The 18,972-nt window shown below is 46.8% G+C and overlaps 1 protein-coding gene across 1 annotated transcript in view; it reads right to left on the minus strand.

Moving 5' to 3' along the window:
• The window catches only part of LOC141100271 (uncharacterized), a 58,978-nt gene that overhangs the window by 14,283 nt on the left and 25,723 nt on the right, over positions 1–18,972 (minus strand). The window lies entirely within an intron of this gene.

The raw sequence follows: 18,972 nt of genomic DNA on the forward strand, positions 1-18,972 counted from the left end.
TAGCAGGCTTCTCAGTAACAAATCCATGATATTAACGTCATCATGACTGAAGTAACAGGCACATTGACCCTATAAATATACAATAGTGATCGGTCATGTCTCTATCACCCATAACATCAGGTTCCATTTAATGGTTAACAAAACACCCCAACACTGGCCAATACAGCATTGGGGTCTATTATGCCCATTAACCAGTTTAATACTGGGCCATACACCCCCCACATGTTCATGAGCAAACACATCCCCCCCCATACATTTTTAGAAGCTCAAGTTTGTTTGTTTTTTTATTGTTCATTTAATTAAAAAAAAAAAAAAAAAATTATTAACTATGTGGGGGCTCTCTTTTTTTCCTGTAAGTTCTATATTAAATATATATTTTGCCAAGGGAAAAGAAAACAAGATGAAAAAAAAGTAATAATCATTGCCGATTCATTATGAATGGAGGCTTGTATACCATTACATGATATACCTTGCGTTTGTTGTGATAAGCTACGTACAGTACTGCAACAAGAAAGGCTGACGTAACCAGAGAGGCAAAGAAATGGCTGCTTTCTGACTCCTCCTGAAGACCAATGGTTTTCTTATCATGAGATGGATTTTTTTTCTTGTTGGATTATTATTTCTTCATAACATTATAAACAATTAATCTCCTCTATAGACAGAACCTAAAAAATTTAAACACCTGTCAAGTCCCCATGGTGACAACTAATATTATGTGATCTATTTTCCCTTTAAAATGTAGTGGGAAACGTGACAAATTCCTTGTATTCGATTCTTTTAGTTAATTTCTCCTTTTTCGCTGCTTGTTGCTAGTGTCTTGTCAGTAAAGCCTCATTAAAGCCTATGTTTTACATGTATCCAGTACAAGTACACAAGCTGGCTGAGTGAGCCTGCGGGAGACATGAGCCTGCGGGAGACCCCAGCAGACAAATTGGGCTTAGTGACTGTGGCAGGAACTCGTATCTCTGGTTGAACTGTGGCCATGTGCTGCAAGACATGTCTTGGCAGAAAAAAATAACTTATGGGGAAAAAAATCCACTTAATACCGGTGTGAGCCAAATGGAAAAGAAGGGCAAAGTGACAGACTACAAAGAGAGAAGACATTATATGATTCAAAGATCTTATGTAGCAACATTACTCATTCATAGTAGGTTAGTATTATCAGGTCATGGTATGGCGGTATAAATATATATTAAAATATATATATATTTTAATATATATCTATCTAATATATAAAGCTCAATGTGGGTGTGTCTGTCTGTCTGTCTGTCTGGGATTGGCATCCGCACCGTCGCAGCTACAGCCACAAAATTTGGCACAGTCACACGTCTGGACCCCGAGAGTGTCCTAGGCTATGTTGTGCGGCAAAATTTTAACCCTGCGAGTTCCAAATTACCAAACAATTTTGCCCCTATCTACATAATGGGGAAAAAGTGTGTATCAAGCCCCGCCCCTCATTATGATATCATAATGGCTGCCATGGCGACGCTGATGTCATCATAGGTTGCAAGCCCCGCTGCTCATTATGATGTCATAATGGTTGACTATGGGATGGAGGATGTGTGATGGGTATATGGGCATGGGACTATGGGATGGAGGATGTGTGATCTATTCTTCCGACAGGTATGTCCATCCACCCAGCTCTCATGCTCTCCTGCTGTCTGTCTATGAAGGACACACAGTGCGTCACCCAGCTTTGCACATAGACTTGCCTCTGCACCTAGCATTCACATGGTATGCCTTTCAGCTAACCCCAGCTTACCCCAGTGTTATTTATGACCTTGTTTACTCTGGCTTGATCATATACATCTGGTCCACTCTTAATTGTCTGGCCAAGATGAGCAGAGACCACTCCTCTCTGCTTCACACCTGACTGCACTTAGTTGTACATATATTGCAGAGTACAAGTCTGCATAGACTTCAGTCTGCATTGTGATTGCTAGAAGTGTGAAGATTAATTTAAGAATTAAAACCAGAATTGAACCAGAAGGGAACTGAAGGTAACTGGACACAGTCACTGTAAACAATGTTTCTGTTTGTTTTCACTTTCACCCCAATAATCCTTCACTTTCTGCTAATTCCCCTAATCCCTACTCCTAGTAAGGAACTGTTCATCTCTTCTTCAATCCTCCCCATCCACCTCACCTCCGCCTCAAAACTGTTCCTTAACATACAATCCTCTGTCTCCAAACACAGACAGCCCCCTCATGCCCTCTCCTGCTCCCACCTGCTAACACTTTCTCTGCTCCTTCTCACTGCTGGTGATATCGCTCCAAATCCTGGTCCTCCTCACCACATTCCCACAGTCATTTCTACCTCCCATCCACGCTCTATCACAACCTTCCGTAACCTCTCCAACCTTATACCCATTCACCCAGCCCCCGCTTCCCCAGTCCCACTAACAGGAGCTCTGTGGAACACTCGCTCTGTCTGCAACAAGCTTTCCTACATCCATGATCTTTTCGTTACTACCAAACTCTCCTTCCTCGCCATCACCGAAACCTGGCTCACCCCTTCTGACACAGCCTCTCCTGCTGCACTTTCGTATGGCGGCTTCCACCTTTCTCACACCCCCCGCCCCAGCAGCAAACATGGTGGAGGAGTTGGTTTTCTCCTGTCAGATACCTGCTCCTTCACCCCAATCCCACTGCCACCCTCTGTTACCCTCCCTTCCTTTGAGGTGCACTCTGTGCGCATCTACTCCCCCTCCAACCTCCAACTGGCTGTCATCTACCGCCCCCCAGGGCCAGCCACCACCTTCTTTGACCACTTCACCACCTGGTTACTTCATTTCCTTTCCGCGGACATCCCTACTATCATCATGGGCGACTTCAACATCCCCATTGACACTTCCCTCTCAGCTGCCACTAAACTTCTATCTCTCACTTCCTCCTTCGGCCTCACTCAATGGTCTTCTACAGCCACCCACAAAGATGGCCACACACTGGACCTCATCTTCACCCACCTCTGCTCCCTATCTAACCTCTCTAACTCACCTCTTTCTCTCTCTGACCACAACCTGCTCACATTCTCTTCCCTCTTCACTCCATGTCTACAATCCCCACCCCACAAACTTTCACACCCTCGCAGGAATCTTAAACACCTTGACCTACACTCATTCTCCGAATCCCTCCTCCCTCTTACAGATATAAGTTCCTTACACAATGCGGATGACGCTGCCGCTCTATATAACACCACAATAGCTGTAGCTTTGGAATCCGCTGCCCCACTTACACATACCAAAACTCGCAAAATCAACAGACAGCCCTGGCACACCAGCCTGACCAAAGAGCTGAGGCGAGCTTCCAGGGCTGCTGAGCGCAGATGGAAAAGATCCCACTCCAACGAGCATTTCATCGCATTCAAACAGTCCCTCACTACTTTCAAGACCACACTCGCCACAGCTAAACAAACCTACTTCTCATCTCTCATATCCTCCCTGTCTCACAACCCTAAACAGTTATTCAACACCTTCAATTCTCTCCTCCGCCCCCCAGCACCTCCTCCCTCCCCACTCATCTCAGCTGAAGACTTTGCCTCATTTTTCAAGCAGAAAATTGATAACATCAGGGACAGTTTTGGTCAACAACCCCCAGAGCCCTTCCTCCCGACTTCCCAGCCCTCCACCTTCAAAACCAACTTCTCCACCATTACAGAAGATCGACTCTCCACTCTACTCTCAAGATCACATCTCACCACCTGTGCACTCGACCCGATCCCATCCCACTTCATCCCAAACCTCACCACAGTCTTCATCCCAACCCTAACCCATCTCTTCAACCTATCACTAACAACTGGTGTTTTCCCCTCAAGCTTTAAACATGCCTCCATCACACCTATCCTCAAAAAGCCCTCTCTTGACCCATCCTCTGTATCTAGCTATCGCCCTATATCACTTCTCCCATACGCCTCCAAGCTACTGGAACAACACGTCTACCTTGAACTGTCCTCCCATCTCTCTTCTTGCTCCCTCTTCGACCGCTTACAATCTGGCTTCCGGTCACACCACTCCACTGAAACTGCCCTTACTAAGGTCACCAATGACCTCTTAACTGCCAAGAGCAAGCGACACTACTCTGTCCTCCTCCTCCTGGACCTGTCGGCTGCCTTTGACACAGTGGACCATTCCCTATTATTACAGACCCTCTCATCCCTCGGCATCACAGACTTGGCCCTCTCCTGGATCTCATCATACCTAACAGACCGGACATTCAGCGTCTCCCACTCACACACCACCTCCTCACCTCGCCCCCTATCTGTCGGAGTCCCACAAGGTTCAGTCCTAGGGCCCCTGCTGTTCTCTATTTACACCTTTGGCCTGGGACAGCTCATAGAATCTCATGGCTTTCAGTATCATCTTTATGCTGATGACACACAGATCTACATCTCTGGACCAGATATCACCTCCCTACTAACCAGAATCCCTCAATGTCTGTCCACTATTTCATCCTTCTTCTCCACTAGATATCTGAAACTCAACATGGACAAAACAGAATTCATCATCTTTCCCCCATCTCACGTGACCCCCCCTACGAACCTATCAATTACAGTAAATGACTGCCCACTCTCCCCAGTCCCACAAGCTCGCTGCCTCGGAGTAATCCTTGATGCTGATCTCTCCTTCAAACCACATATCCAAACCCTTTCCACTTCCTGCCGACTTCAACTCAAAAATATTTCACGCATCCGTTCATTCCTCACCCAAGAATCTGCAAAAACCCTAGTCCATGCCCTCATCATCTCTCGCCTTGACTACTGCAACCTCATGCTCTGCGGCCTCCCCTCAAACACTCTCGCACCCCTCCAATCTATTCTAAACTCTGCTGCCCGACTAATCCACCTGTCCCCCCGCTATTCCCCAGCTTCTCCCCTCTGTCAATCCCTTCACTGGCTCCCAATTGCCCAGAGACTCCATTACAAAACCCTAACCATGACATACAAAGCCATCCACAACTTGTCTCCTCCATACATCTGTGACCTCGTCTCCCGGTACTTTCCTGCACGCAACCTCCGATCCTCACAAGATCTCCTTCTCTACTCCCCTCTTATCTCCTCTTCCCACAATCGCATACAAGATTTCTCTCGCGCATCTCCCCTACTCTGGAACTCTCTACCACAACATATCAGACTCTCACCTACCATCGAAACCTTCAAAAAGAGCCTGAAGACCCACCTCTTCCGACAAGCCTATAACCTGCAGTAACCACCGATCGACCAAACCGCTGCACGACCAGCTCTACCCTCGCCTACTGTATTATCACCCATCCCTTGAAGATTGTGAGCCCTCGCGGGCAGGGTCCTCTCTCCTCCTGTACCAGTTATGACTTGTATTGTTTAAGACTATTGTACTTGTTTTTATGTATACCCCCCTCACATGTAAAGCGCCATGGAATAAATGGCGCTATAACAATAAATAATAATAATAATAATGGGTATATGAGCACTGGACTATGGGATGGAGGATAGGTATGACGGGTATATGGGCACAGGACTATGGGATGGCAGATATGTATGATGGGTATATGGGCACGGGACTATGGTATGGAGGATATGTATGATGGGTATATGGGCATGGGACTATGGGATGGAGAATATGTATGATGGTTATATGGGCACGGGACTATGGTATGGAGGATATGTATGATGGGTATATGGGCACTCGACTATGGGATGGAGGATATGTATGATGGGTATATGGACACGGACCTATGAGATCGTGGATATGTATGATGGGTATATGGGCACGGGACTATGGGATGGAGGATAATTATAATTTCTTATAACTAACCACAGTTAGTTACTATGCCCGGGCAGCATAGTATACATACATATACACACACACACAAACACATATACATACACACATACTCGTTTTTATATAGATAGATTTGATCGATACCGCCATACCATGACCTGATAATACTAACCTACTGTGAATGAGTAATTTTGCTAGATAAGATCTTTCAATCATATAATGTCTTCTCTCTTTGTAGTCTGTCACTTTGCCCTTCTTTTCCATTTGGCTCACACCGGTATTAGGCTGGGTTCACACGTAGTGGAACTCTCGTGGAAATTACCGCGAGAATTCTGGGATTCCATTCTGCGGGAAAATCGCATTTTAAATTCCCGCGGAAAAACTAAGCATTTTGCAAGCGTAATTAGCTTGCAAAATGCTAGCGTTTTCCAAGCGATCTGTAGCATCGGTTGGAGAACTGATTGACAGGTTGGTCAAACTCGTCAAACATAGCGTTTGACAAGTGTGACCAACTTTTTACTACTGAGGCCGCCTATGCAGCATCAGTAGTAAAAGATAGAATGTAAAAAATAAAAAAATAAATAATAAATGGTTTTATTCTTACCTTCCGACGTCCCGCGCAGCCTTCCCGCCTCTCTCCACGCTCCCGGTCCCAGTAATCCTTTGCGAAAATGCCGGCGATGACATCGCGCGAATGACCGCGAGACTTCGGGATCCCGCGAGATCGCGACGTCATCACGGGCATTTTCGCAAAGGATTACTGGAACCGGGAGCGTGGAGAGAGGCGGGAAGGCTGCGCGGGACGTCGGAAGGTAAGAATAACAATATTTTTTATTTTAACTTCTATTTTTTACAGGGATATGGTACCCAAAGCCCGGAGGACAGTCTCATCTCCTCCGCACCGTGGGTACCATCCGCAAATTTTCTGCTTACTTTTCGCATGGTGTGCACAGCCACATGCGGAAAGTAAGCAGAACAATGCATTTCTATGGGTGCGGGATCGTCGCGATTCCGCGAAATTAATGAGCATGCTGCGTTTTTTACCGCGAAGCGATTCCGCCGCGGTAAAAACCGCAGAATTAGCACAGCATTGCGGAATCCCATAGGAATGCATGGGATGCTTATTTTTCGCGGCAAAATCACGCTGTTAAAACCGCCGCGGAAACGCGAAAAAACGTCACGTGTGAACTCAGCCTTAAGTGGATTTCTTTTTTCCCTATAAGTTATTTTTTTCTGCCAAGACATGTCTTGCAGCACATGGCCACAGTTCAGCCAGAGATACGAGTTCCTGCCACAGTCACCTAAGCCCTATTTGCCTGCTGGGGTCTCCCGCAGGCTCATGTCTCCCGCAGGCTCACTCAGCCAGCTTGTGTACTTGGACTGGATACATGTAAAACATAGGCTTTAATGATGCTTTACTGACAAGACACTAGCAATAAGCAGCGAAAAAGGAGAAATTAACTAAAAAAAAAATCGAATACAAGGAATTTGTCAAATTTCCCACTACATTTTAAATGGAAACTAGATCACATAATATTAGTTGTCACCATGGGGACTTGACAGGTGTTTAATTTTTTATTTTCTGTCTATAGAGGAGATTAATTGTTTATAATGTTGTGGATATGTTATTGAACAGTGGCTTAACTATTCATATATTCTTTTTTTTATTAATCAGCCGCACCTGTAGAAGAGTCAGCGAATAATGGAAAGGTGGGCCAGCCAGACCCTCAGGAGGATGACAAGTTGAAAGTGGAGAATCCTGTGCCGAAAGAGCAAGAAAATGTCCTACCCAAGAGCCAGTCTGAAACGGAGCCGAAAGATGTGGTCAAAGAACACGCACAGTCTGATCCAGAGAAGACTAATGATGGGCCACAACCTGCAAAAGAACAGGCCCAGCAGGAGGGACAGACTGAAGAGGAAGAAATCAAGAGTGGGAAAACTGTTGCTCATAGCAACCAATCACAGCTTAGCTTTAATCTATTAAACTGCTCTGGTGAAATGAAAGATGCTTAGTGATTGGGTGGGGCTATGTGGAGTGGGCGTGGCTGATACATACATACATACATATATACATACATACTAATTTTAATATATATATACTGAACAGTGATTGGTTGCTATGAGCAACAGTTTTCATTGTAGACAGTTGTGGTAACTGAGGCCTATTATTCGTATCATTTCTACATGTGTTATCGTCCTTCTGTAAAGCTGGAAATAACACAGTTTATTACCGTGCCGTCACAGACCACTCTCTGACACAGACTGCAGGGGGAGCCCAGTATCACACAGAATAGGATTAGATACACAGCCCGGTATCACACAGGATAGGATTAGATACACAGCTCAGCAGACAGTAACAGGGTATGATTAGATACACGGCTCAGCAGACTATCACACAGGATAGGATTAGATACACGGCTCAGCATACTGTATCACACAGGATAGGGTTAGATACACAGCCCAGCAGACTATCACACAGCACAGGATTAGATACACAGCTCAGCAACAGGATGTGCCAAAGGAGAGGACATTTTCATTCCAAGAATTCCACTCATTTCATCCGATTTGCCTTTTGATTTTGAAAACCTCCAGTTTCCAGTTCGACTTGCATTTGCAATGTCCATTAACAAAGCTCAGGCACAGTCCTTGAAAGTAGTAGGGATCGATTTGCAATCTCCATGCTTTTCTCAAGGTCAACTTTACGTGGTCTGTTCAAGAGTTGGAACTGCCAAAAATCTGTTCATCTTTGCAACGAAAGGAAAAACCAAAAATGTTGCTTATCAAAAGGTTCTTGAATGAGTTGAAAATAAAAAACTATCAGTACTTAGGTAATCGTTTAGTTAATTTGTGTTGCAAATCTGTAGTGTTGAATATATGATGTGAAATGTTTTTATGTGCAATATAATCATTATAATTTGTTATAACTAACCACAGTTAGTTACTATGCCTGGGCAACGCCGGGCTCTTCAGCTAGTATATATATAAAAATGAATATATGTGTGTATCAGCCACGTCCACTCCACATAGCCCCACCCAATCACTAAGCATCTTTCATTTCACCAGAGCTGTTTATAAGAAGCTGAGCTGTGATTGGTTGCTATGAGCAACAGTTTTCTCACTCCACAACACCTCAGCAGACACTGACTGGGTGGGAGAAATCTAGCATACCCGGGAACATAAGCTCCCAGCCATTGTCTGCCCCCCAGAAGGAGCAGAAAGCACATGACAGAAATGAATCACCCCCTCCCTGCCCATATACGCATCACACATCCTCCATCCCATAGTCCAGTGCCCATATAATAATAAATCTTTATTTATATAGCGCCAACATATTCCGCAGCGCTTTACAGTTTAACAGTTTCAAAACACAAGTCATAAGTAACAACATTAACAATACAGTAATTAAAGTAAAATAAGACAACCCTGCTCGTGAGAGCTTACAATCTTACAACCATATACCCATCACACATCCTCCATCCCATAGGCACATCTTCCCTCTTAAAGGGACCATTGGTATGGAAGTCAGGGCAAATCCACTCTGCGCTTTGGTTCTGACCCCAGGCCCCTCTTAAAGGGATCCCCGGTATGGAATTCAGGGAAAATCCACTCAGCCCTCTGGTTCTGACCCCAGGCTGACAGGATGATGTGGCATATTAGGGGTAGTAGTCCAGTGGCTCTGGCTGACGGGATGATGTGGCATATTAGGGGTAGTAGTCCAGTCGCTCTGACGGGATGATGTGGGATATTAGTGGTAGTAGCCCGGTGGCTCTGACGGGATGATGTGGGATATTATAGTGAATGTGGCTATGTGGAGTGGGCGGGGCTATACACTCCGAATATATATAATCATAATTTGTTATAACTAACCGTAGTTAGTTACTATGCCCAGACAACGACGGGCTCTTCAGCTAGTACAGAATAAGGGTAATATCTGATCATTACATGGTGGTACTGTTGAATCCAGAATAGTGATAATATAGTGATTATATCTGGACATCGTTGTAGAAGTATTATTCAAATACAGTATAATGGTAGTAATTTGTCATAACATGGCAGTATCATTCAGTCACACCACAGTCTGTTCAAGGTATAGCGATATTATTCAGTCACACTATGCTTGTAATATCTGCTCAAGGTATAGCGATATTATTCAGGTACACTATGCTTGTAATATCTGCTTGTAGTATAGAAGTAACATTTAGCTGCACTACAGTGATAGTAGCTGGTCATGATATGGCGGTAGTACTCAGTCACACTATAGTGATAATATCTGCTGAAACATCAAAGAGATGCCAGTATTCTGCATCTAACTATACTTGAACAGATATCTTGTTTCCAGAGGCTAGTGAATAGAGAATCTTGACATTTATTTAGTGGCCAATAGAGTTTTCAAATGTTCATTTTATGCAAAACCTTGAGTATACTTGTCCGCTGACCAATACAAAGATCAGAAGTAGAGATGAGCGACTTTGCCTTTTTTCGGGTCGAGTTGGGTTTCGCAAAAGTCGGGTTGAACGAAATCGGCCGACTATAGGGAAAAGTCGGGGGTCCGACTGGAACACGAAACCCAATGTAAGTCAAAGGGGAAGAAAAGTTGGCAGTGAGAGGAGGACAGGAAACACACTTACAGTGCCCATTTGAATGCCAAAAGCATAAATTCTTATTACTGAAGCTTGTCACCCTTTATTTACTTCATAATACTAATTACGCACTGAAAAATGGGGGTTATTTGGCTAAAGTTGTGGAGGGGTAGGGCTGGCTGCAGGTTTTCATGTGCCCTGGGCAAAAGAGCGCCCCTTTAACACATACCACAACTCATCATGCTCAGATACGGCAGAGAAATAGCGGTATAGTACAATGAAAAATACCTCACTTTTTACATCTCATGACGAGGCCCATCTATTTCTCCATACAGAATCATTGGTCCCATATAATGTTTGAAACAGTATATGATGAGCTCCACATAATGCTACAGTATATGTTGGTCCCCATGGATGAAGCTCCACTGTCTTATGGGCCCAAATAATGCTCCAAACATAATGGGCCCCATTTCTAATGCTCTAGTGTATAATGGGCCCTGTAAATGCTGCTCCAGTGTCTGATGTCCACCTTTGGAGAATGATAGATGGGGCCCACCATACACTGGAACATTCCAGAGTATAGTGCTCCCCAAAAATTGCTGTCCCAACATTGAAAACAATGAAATAAGTCTCCTCGCTAGGGAATCCCTGTACTAGTCTGGACGCCTCGTCGTCCCCATCTTCCATCTCACTGCACAGTATTTCAACCTTGCAAGTGCTGTGATCCTGAGCAAGCAGAGGGTGCCCACTCGTTGGCGACAGCACTGGCACAGGGCCCCTGATAGTACGGTGGTGTGTCTGACGGCGGGTGGGCCGAACCTGCACTTTCATCTGCAGCTTCCTCTTTGTCACCGTGTAAGATGGAACAGTATATGGGAAGGGTAACCTGAGTTTCATCAGGGTCAGATTCAGGCCGTGTAGCGTGCGAGGGGAATGTAGTGGTCTGGGTCAATGTACCAGCAGATTCATCGAGCAGTGGCTGGGCATCAGTGCACTTGTGTCGCCCCCAGGAGTACGGTCGCCAAAGTGGCATTACCTTCCTCCTAGGGAGTGTGATGTCATGCTTGGGAGCAACGAAGGATCTCTCTAGCAGGTTAACTGATTGGGCGGCGTTATTCCCACGAGTCACGACCCTCCAAGCAGCGTTCATGAAGGCAAAGTGTTTGTTTTACGTGGGCAGTATGGTTGCAAAGCTGAACCTTAAAGGAATGTCCAGAAGGGCACCACCAGGAGTGAAGCCTGCGGCGTAATTTGACTCAACATGGGCAACCTCAACCATCCAGCAACAAAAAAGATGCACACATTGCAAGCTTAATTCCGTTAACGAACGAGACTCCGTCATGCCCCGCAGTCCGAGTCCGGCTTACTAGAGGGACACGCGAGGCTCTGGCACGTGAGATTGGCCAATAACTGGTGTGTCATGCCCTTACATGTCCGTGGCTGCATGTGCGCTACACTGAAAGGGCCAGCGTTTGTCACTTACAGGTGCAGATAACCCGCTGAACACCGTTAGTGATGGGGATCTGGGATTACAATTATTAACCGCGAACAATGATTTCCCAGTAAGTGCAGGTCAACCGCAGTTCCGGAATTGGGCCTAACCGTCATTCCTGAAAAAATGAAAAACTTTACATGTGCAAACCACAGGTGCTGTAGCTTGCTTAACAGCTCGCCAGCCGTTCTCAGGCCCAGTATGGATTACACGTGATTGCACAAAGGTGAGAAAGGGTACCGTATCACCGGATACATGTATGGATAGCATAGTGTACACATTCAAAATATATGTCTATAGATCAGGAGGCAGGCTCAGACGGTGTCAGGCCCAGTATGGGTTTGACGGCCCAGACTACACAGCGGAGGAGCAGGGAGAGGTAAAGATTGCAAATGCTGGGGCCCTGCCCAAGCAAGGGGGGCCCCACTCATGGGCGTTGGTACTGGCACTGGGCCCCTCATAGTACGGCGATGTGTCTGACGGCAGGTGTGCACCACCACCGTCAGAGACACTTGATTGCACTATGAGGGACCCTGTGCCAGTGCCCGCGCACAAGAGTCGGCCTACCCACCTGTCCAGGGCAACGGCACTCGCACGGTTGCGTGCGCTAGGTGGTGACCCCGGCTATGGGGGGGAGGCAGCACAGTTAGGAAGTTTTAGAAAGTGGCATATGTTGATGTTGCATGTGGGGGTGCACGCATCACAGAAGCAAAGCGTCACGAAGATAAGCGTCGGGATACAGCAGTTACTACATGGCACAGAACTAAAATCCATCTTCTCTCTTCATACAGGTAAAAATTCCCTCTGCTTGCTGTCTTCTGCAACATATTCAAATGGTACAACTTCCCACCTCTGATTGCTGTCTCATCTGCTGCAATAGACTCTAATGGTAAAAATTCCCTCTGCTTGCTGTCTTCTGCAACATATTCAAATGGTACAACTTCCCACCTCTGATTGCTGTCTCATCTGCTGCAATAGACTCTAATGGTAAAAATTCTCTCTGCTTGCTGTCTTCTGCAACATATTCAAATGGTACAACTTCCCACCTCTGATTGCTGTCTCATCTGCTGCAATAGACTCTAATGGTAAAAATTCCCTCTGCTTGCTGTCTTCTGCAACATATTCAAATGGTACAACTTCCCACCTCTGATTGCTGTCTCATCTGCTGCAATAGACTCTAATGGTAAAAATTCCCTCTGCTTGCTGTCTGCTGTGTCATCTGCTGCTTTACCATCTAGAAACATATTTTAATGTGTCTGCTAATTCATTGTTATAAATCATTTGGAGCATTGTACTTAAAACTCACCTTTGCATTTCCATGACTGGGATCAGTGTAGATCTTATCTGGTGGAGGTGTTAAAATAGATGTTGCCAGGCTGAATGTCTTTGATCATCCCAAAAAAAAAACCAAAAAAAAAAAAACCCTGGTGTGCTGAGCCCAGCTGCCAAATTATCCTCAACCAGTTCCCACAATCCATCTCTTCTGACCCAGCAGTCAGGACTATAAATTTAGAACCATTCTTAGGGGTGCACGCATCACAGAAGCAAAGCGTCACGAAGATAAGCGTCGGGATACAGCAGTTAATCAGGGCTGGAGTCAGGCAACCCACACTCTGCTGTCCCATTTATCCATGTGCTTTATTCCTCTCCTCCTATGTTCTCTTGCAATCCACTTTCACCGACCAATCCCCCCTCCATCACGACTCATACACATCAGCTCCTCTCTCTTTCCTTCTCCCATGTACAGCTCCCATGCACTTCTCACCTTCTTAAACAACCTCAGACCATCTTGCCCTAACACACTGCACAAAAAATCTTCATACAATTCCAAAAACTACTTGCTCTTTATCTTCCTGCTCCTACTGATTTCAGGGGACATCTCCCCCAACCCCGGTCCATCATCCCCCAACCTCAACCCCTACCCTACCTCACATCGAAACCTTAATAATCTTACTAATATCATTTGCACTCCTTCATCTCCTTCTTTCAATTGTGCCCTTTGGAATCCACGGTCTGTATGCAACAAGCTTCCTTTCCTACACAATTACTTTCTGAAAAACTCTCTGAATCTGCTGGCCCTCACGGAAACCTGGATTCAGGATTCTGACACTGTCTCTCCTGCTGCCATTTCCCATGGTGGCTTACAATTCTCCCATTCCCCGAGACCGACAAACAGACCTGGTGGTGGAGTCGGCATACTCCTGTCCCCACAATGCACTTTCCAGGTCATCCCCCCAGTTCCATCACTCTCATTCCCTTCTTTTGAAGTCCACACCATCAGGCTCTTTCGTCCCCTCTCCCTCAGAGTAGCGGTCATATACCGGCCCCCAGGCTCACCCACCCACTTCCTGGACCATTTCTCTGCCTGGCTGCCGCACTTCATGTCCTCAGAACTACCAACCCTTATCCTGGTCAACATCCCCATTAACAGCCCCACTTCCACATCTGCATCCCAGCTTCTATCACTAACCACTTCTCTATGCCTCTCTCAGCTCTCAACCTCTGAAACACACAAAGACGGTAACACCATGGACCTGGTTTTCGCCCGGCTCTGCTCAATCTCCTACCTAGATAACTCACCGCTTCCCCTCTCTGACCATAACATTCTCTCCTTTACACTCACAAATCCTCGCTCACCCCAGCACCCTCCTACCTACCATTCAGTCAGAAATCTACAAGCCATTAACCCTCATACACTTTCAGACTCCCTACACTCATCATTGTCCCCAATCTCTTCTTTGTCCTGTCCTGATCTGGCTGTACATCACTTCAATGACACTCTTAGAAGCACCCTTGACCAAGTAGCTCCCCTCACCCTCAGAACCTCCAAACACAGAGTGAAACAGCCCTGGCTCACATCGCAAACCCGATTTCTCCAGCGATGCTCTAGGTGTGCTGAACGCTTATGGAGGAAAACACGCACACCAGAAGACTTCATACACTTGAAATTTATGTTAAGGACATATAACTCTGCCCTTCACCTCGCCAAACAGACCTACTTCACCACCCTGATCTCCTCACTATCCAACAACCCCAAGAAACTTTTTGACACCTTTCACTCCCTCCTCAGGCCAAAAGCACAAGCCCCTATCACAGACATTTGCGCTGATGACCTGGCCTCCCACTTTATAGAGAAAATAGACAATATCCGTCAGGAAATCCGCTCCCAATCACCAAGTTCAGTGACTCCCATCCCTCCCTGCATTTCCCCTGGCTCACTCTCCACATTTGCTCCCATCACAGAAGAAGTAGTCTCCAGGCTCCTCTCCTCTTCTCGTCCGACTACATGCACAACCGACCCCATTCCCTCACATCTCCTCCAGTCTCTCTCCCCAGTCGTCACAACTCACCTAACTACAATCTTTAATCTCTCCCTCTCCTCTGGCATTTTCCCCTCCTCCTTCAAACACTATCATTACTCCATTACTAAAGAAACCCACCCTCGACCCATCCTGCACAAACAACTACAGACCAGTCTCCAATCTCCCCTTCATCTCTAAACTCTTGGAGCGCCTGATATACTCACGCCTTACCCGTTACCTCTCCACTCACTCCCTCCTAGACCCTTCACAGTCCGGTTTCCGCCCCCTACATTCGACAGAACCTGCACTCATCAAAGTGACCAATGACCTTCTGACAGCAAAACGTAATGGTGACCACTCTCTGCTCATTCTTCTCGACCTTTCTGCAGCTTTCGACACTGTTGACCATCCTCTCCTACTCTCTAGGCTCCAGTCACTAGGCATTAAGGACACTGCTCTTTCCTGGTTCTCCTCCTATCTTTCCGACCGCTCCTTCAGTGTTCTGTTTTCTGGCTCCACTTCATCTCCTCTTCCTCTCACTGTTGGGGTACCTCAGGGCTCAGTCCTTGGCCCCCTTCTCTTCTCTCTCTATACGGCCCCAATTGGACAGACCATCAGCAGATTTGGCTTTCAGTACCATCTTTATGCTGATGACACAACTGTACACATCATCCCCTGACCTTACCTCCGCTGTACTACAGAACGCCACTGACTGTCTGTCTGCAGTCTCCAACATCATGTCTGCTCTCTATCTGAAACTCAACCTCTCCAAAACTGAACTTCTGCTCCCACCATCTACTAACCTCCCTAAATCTGACATTTCCCTCTCTGTGGGTGGCACCATAATAACACCCCGACAGCAGGCGCGCTGTCTGGGTGTTATGTTCGACTCCGATCTCTCCTTCACCTCCCATATACAATCTCTTGCCCGCTCATGCCGCTTACACCTAAAGAACATCTCTAGAATCCGCCCTTTTCTCACCATGGAAACAACAAAAACTCTCACTGTCACCCTGATCCACTCCCGCCTGGACTACTGTAATGCTCTATTAATTGGCCTCCCTCTCACTCGACTCTCCCCTCTCCAGTCTATCCTTAATGCAGCAGCCAGGGTTGTCCATCTGGCTAATCGTTACTCAGACGCGTCTGCTCTTCGCCAGTCGTTACACTGGCTGCCAATTCATTACAGGGTACAATTCAAAGTACTTGTTCCCACCCACAAAGCTCTCCACAGTGCGGCACCCCCTTACATCTCCTCCCTCATTTCTGTCTATCGGCCTAACCGACCACTGCGCTCTGCAAATGACTTTCGACTAACCTCTGCCCTAATCCGTACCTCCCACTCCCGACTCCAAGACTTCTCCCGTGCTGCGCCAATCCTCTGGAATGCTCTACCCCAAGATATTAGGACCATCCACAATTTGCATAGTTTTAGGCGCTCGCTCAAAACACATTTGTTCAGAGCGGCCTATCACATTCAGTAATCAAAGTCATGTTTGTGTGTGTGTAGCCCAATCACTATCTCCATCTAACCCCCACCCCCTGAAGATGGCTGGACCGTCATTGTAAATACATCATTGTAAATACAAACCTGTGCTTTGTATCTCCCCCACCTCATTGTAGATTGTAAGCTCCACGAGCAGGGTCGTCTTATTTCGCTTTAATTATTGTATTGTTAACGTTGTTACTTATGACTGTTGTGTTTGAAACTGTTCAACTGTAAAGCGCTGCGGAATATGTTGGCGCTATATAAAGATTATTATTATTATTATTATTATGTTGGACATTCAGCTGATGCAAAAGGCGAAATTGTTCAAGTCCCAGGAAGAGGAGGACCAAAGCAAGCCATTTTTCTGTCAACCTATGTGTCATCAGGGGAAGGTGGGACAAAATCCTTGGAAACCCATGCATGGTTCATTTTAATGAAGGTTAGATCATCCACATTTTGGGTCGACAGACGGGTCCTTTTTTCTGTCAGGATTGATCCAGCAGCACTGAAGACTCTTTCCGATAGCACACTTGCAGCTGGGCAAGCGAGCTGCTGTAGCGCATATTGTGCCAATTCAGGCCAGATGTCCAGTTTAGCGGCCCAATAGTCAAAGGCGAATGACCTGTGAGGGAGAACATCGACATGGGAGGAAAAGTAGTTTGTAACCATAGTTGACAAGTGCTTTCTCCTGTCACTTTCCATCGATGCAGTATTACCAGTCGTGTGAGCGGGACTTGAAAAATCAGTCCACAACATGGTCATGAAACCCCTGTCTCCAACGCCACTTCTGATGTGTGCACCACGAACACCTCTTCCAAGCTGCCCCTGGCCCCTACGGCTCGTGTGAGAACCATCACCGCTGCTGTGTGCTGGGAATGCCTCAACCAACTGGTTTACCAGAGTAGCTTGTTTGTTAGCCAATATTAGATCAAGGTTCTCCTGTGGCATGATGTTTTGGAATTTGCCTTTATAGCGTGGATCCAGGATGCTGGCCAACCAGTAGTCGTCATCGTTCATCATTTTGGCAATGCGGGGGTCCCTTTTTAGGATCTGCAAGGCATAATCTGACATGTGGGCCAATGTTCCCGGTGTCAATGATGCAGTGCGACTGCTTGGTGGAGGAGCACTTTCTGGCAAATCCACATCCCTCCAGTCACGCACAAACCCTGTACCAGACCTTGCCACGGCAACATTTTCTCTGGACACACGAGAAGCATCCTCCTCCCCTAAATAATCATCCCCATCATCACCCTCCTCCTCCTCGTCCAGGAGAGGTCCCGGAGCAGACAATGGCTGACTGTCATCAAGGATTTCCTCCTCCTCTTCCTCGGCTGCAGACACCTGCTCCTTAATGTGCGTCAAAGTTTGCATGAGCAGACGCATAAGTGGGATGCTCATGCTTATGATGGCGTAGTCTGCGCTTACCAGCCGTGTGCATTCCTCAAAACACTGAAGGACTTTACAGAGGTCTTTCAGCTTTGACCACTGCACACCTGTCAACTCCATGTCTGCCCTCAAAGTGCCTGTCCGGGTATCCTCCCACAAATGCATTACGGCCTGCCTCTGTTCGCACAGCCGCTCAACCATGTGCAGGGTGGAGTTCCACCTTGTTGCAACGTCGATGATTAGCCGGTGCTTGGGAAGGTGTAGCAATCGCTGCAGCTTCTGCATACGACTGGAGTGTATACGGGCGACCGGCGGATGTGCGAGCACAGTTTTCGAACCTTCTGGAGCAGGCCTGTTAACTCTGGATAATTATTGAGGAAGCACTGCACCACCAGGTTCAAGGTGTGAGCCAAGCAAGGTATATGTCTGAATTTTGAAAGGGCTATGGCAGCCACAAAATTACGGCCGTTATCGCTGACTACCTTGCCTGCCTGAAGATGTAGATTGCCCAGCCATGACTCAGTTTGTTGCTGAAACTAGTCGGCCAGTACCTCCGCGGTGTGTCTGTCGCCCAAACACATCTTCAACACAGCCTGATGACGCTTTCCACTAGCTGATCGATAGGGGGACACCTCGTGTGCAACACTGGCAGCTGCGGATGGAGTGCTGCTGCGACTGCGCTCTGGGGACGAGCTTTCGCTTCTAGAGGAGGAGGAGGAGGGTCGAATGCCTTACAGCCAACTGTTTCCTATACCGTGGGCTAGGCAGCACAGTCCCACCACCGCTGTCCCCTGTGGACCCTGCATCCACCACATTAACCCAGTGCGCAGTGATGGACACGTAACGACCCTGGCCATGCCTACTGGACCATGCATCAGTTGTGAGGTGCACCTTTCCACTCACTGATTGCTTGAGTGCATGGACAATGCAGTCCTTCACATGAAGGTGGAGGGCTGGGATGGCTTTGC

The sequence above is a fragment of the Dendrobates tinctorius genome, unplaced genomic scaffold, assembly GCF_039654945.1.
Source record: "Dendrobates tinctorius isolate UK_male_01 unplaced genomic scaffold, ASM3965494v1 ptg000104l, whole genome shotgun sequence".
NCBI classification, from domain to species: domain Eukaryota; kingdom Metazoa; phylum Chordata; class Amphibia; order Anura; family Dendrobatidae; genus Dendrobates; species Dendrobates tinctorius.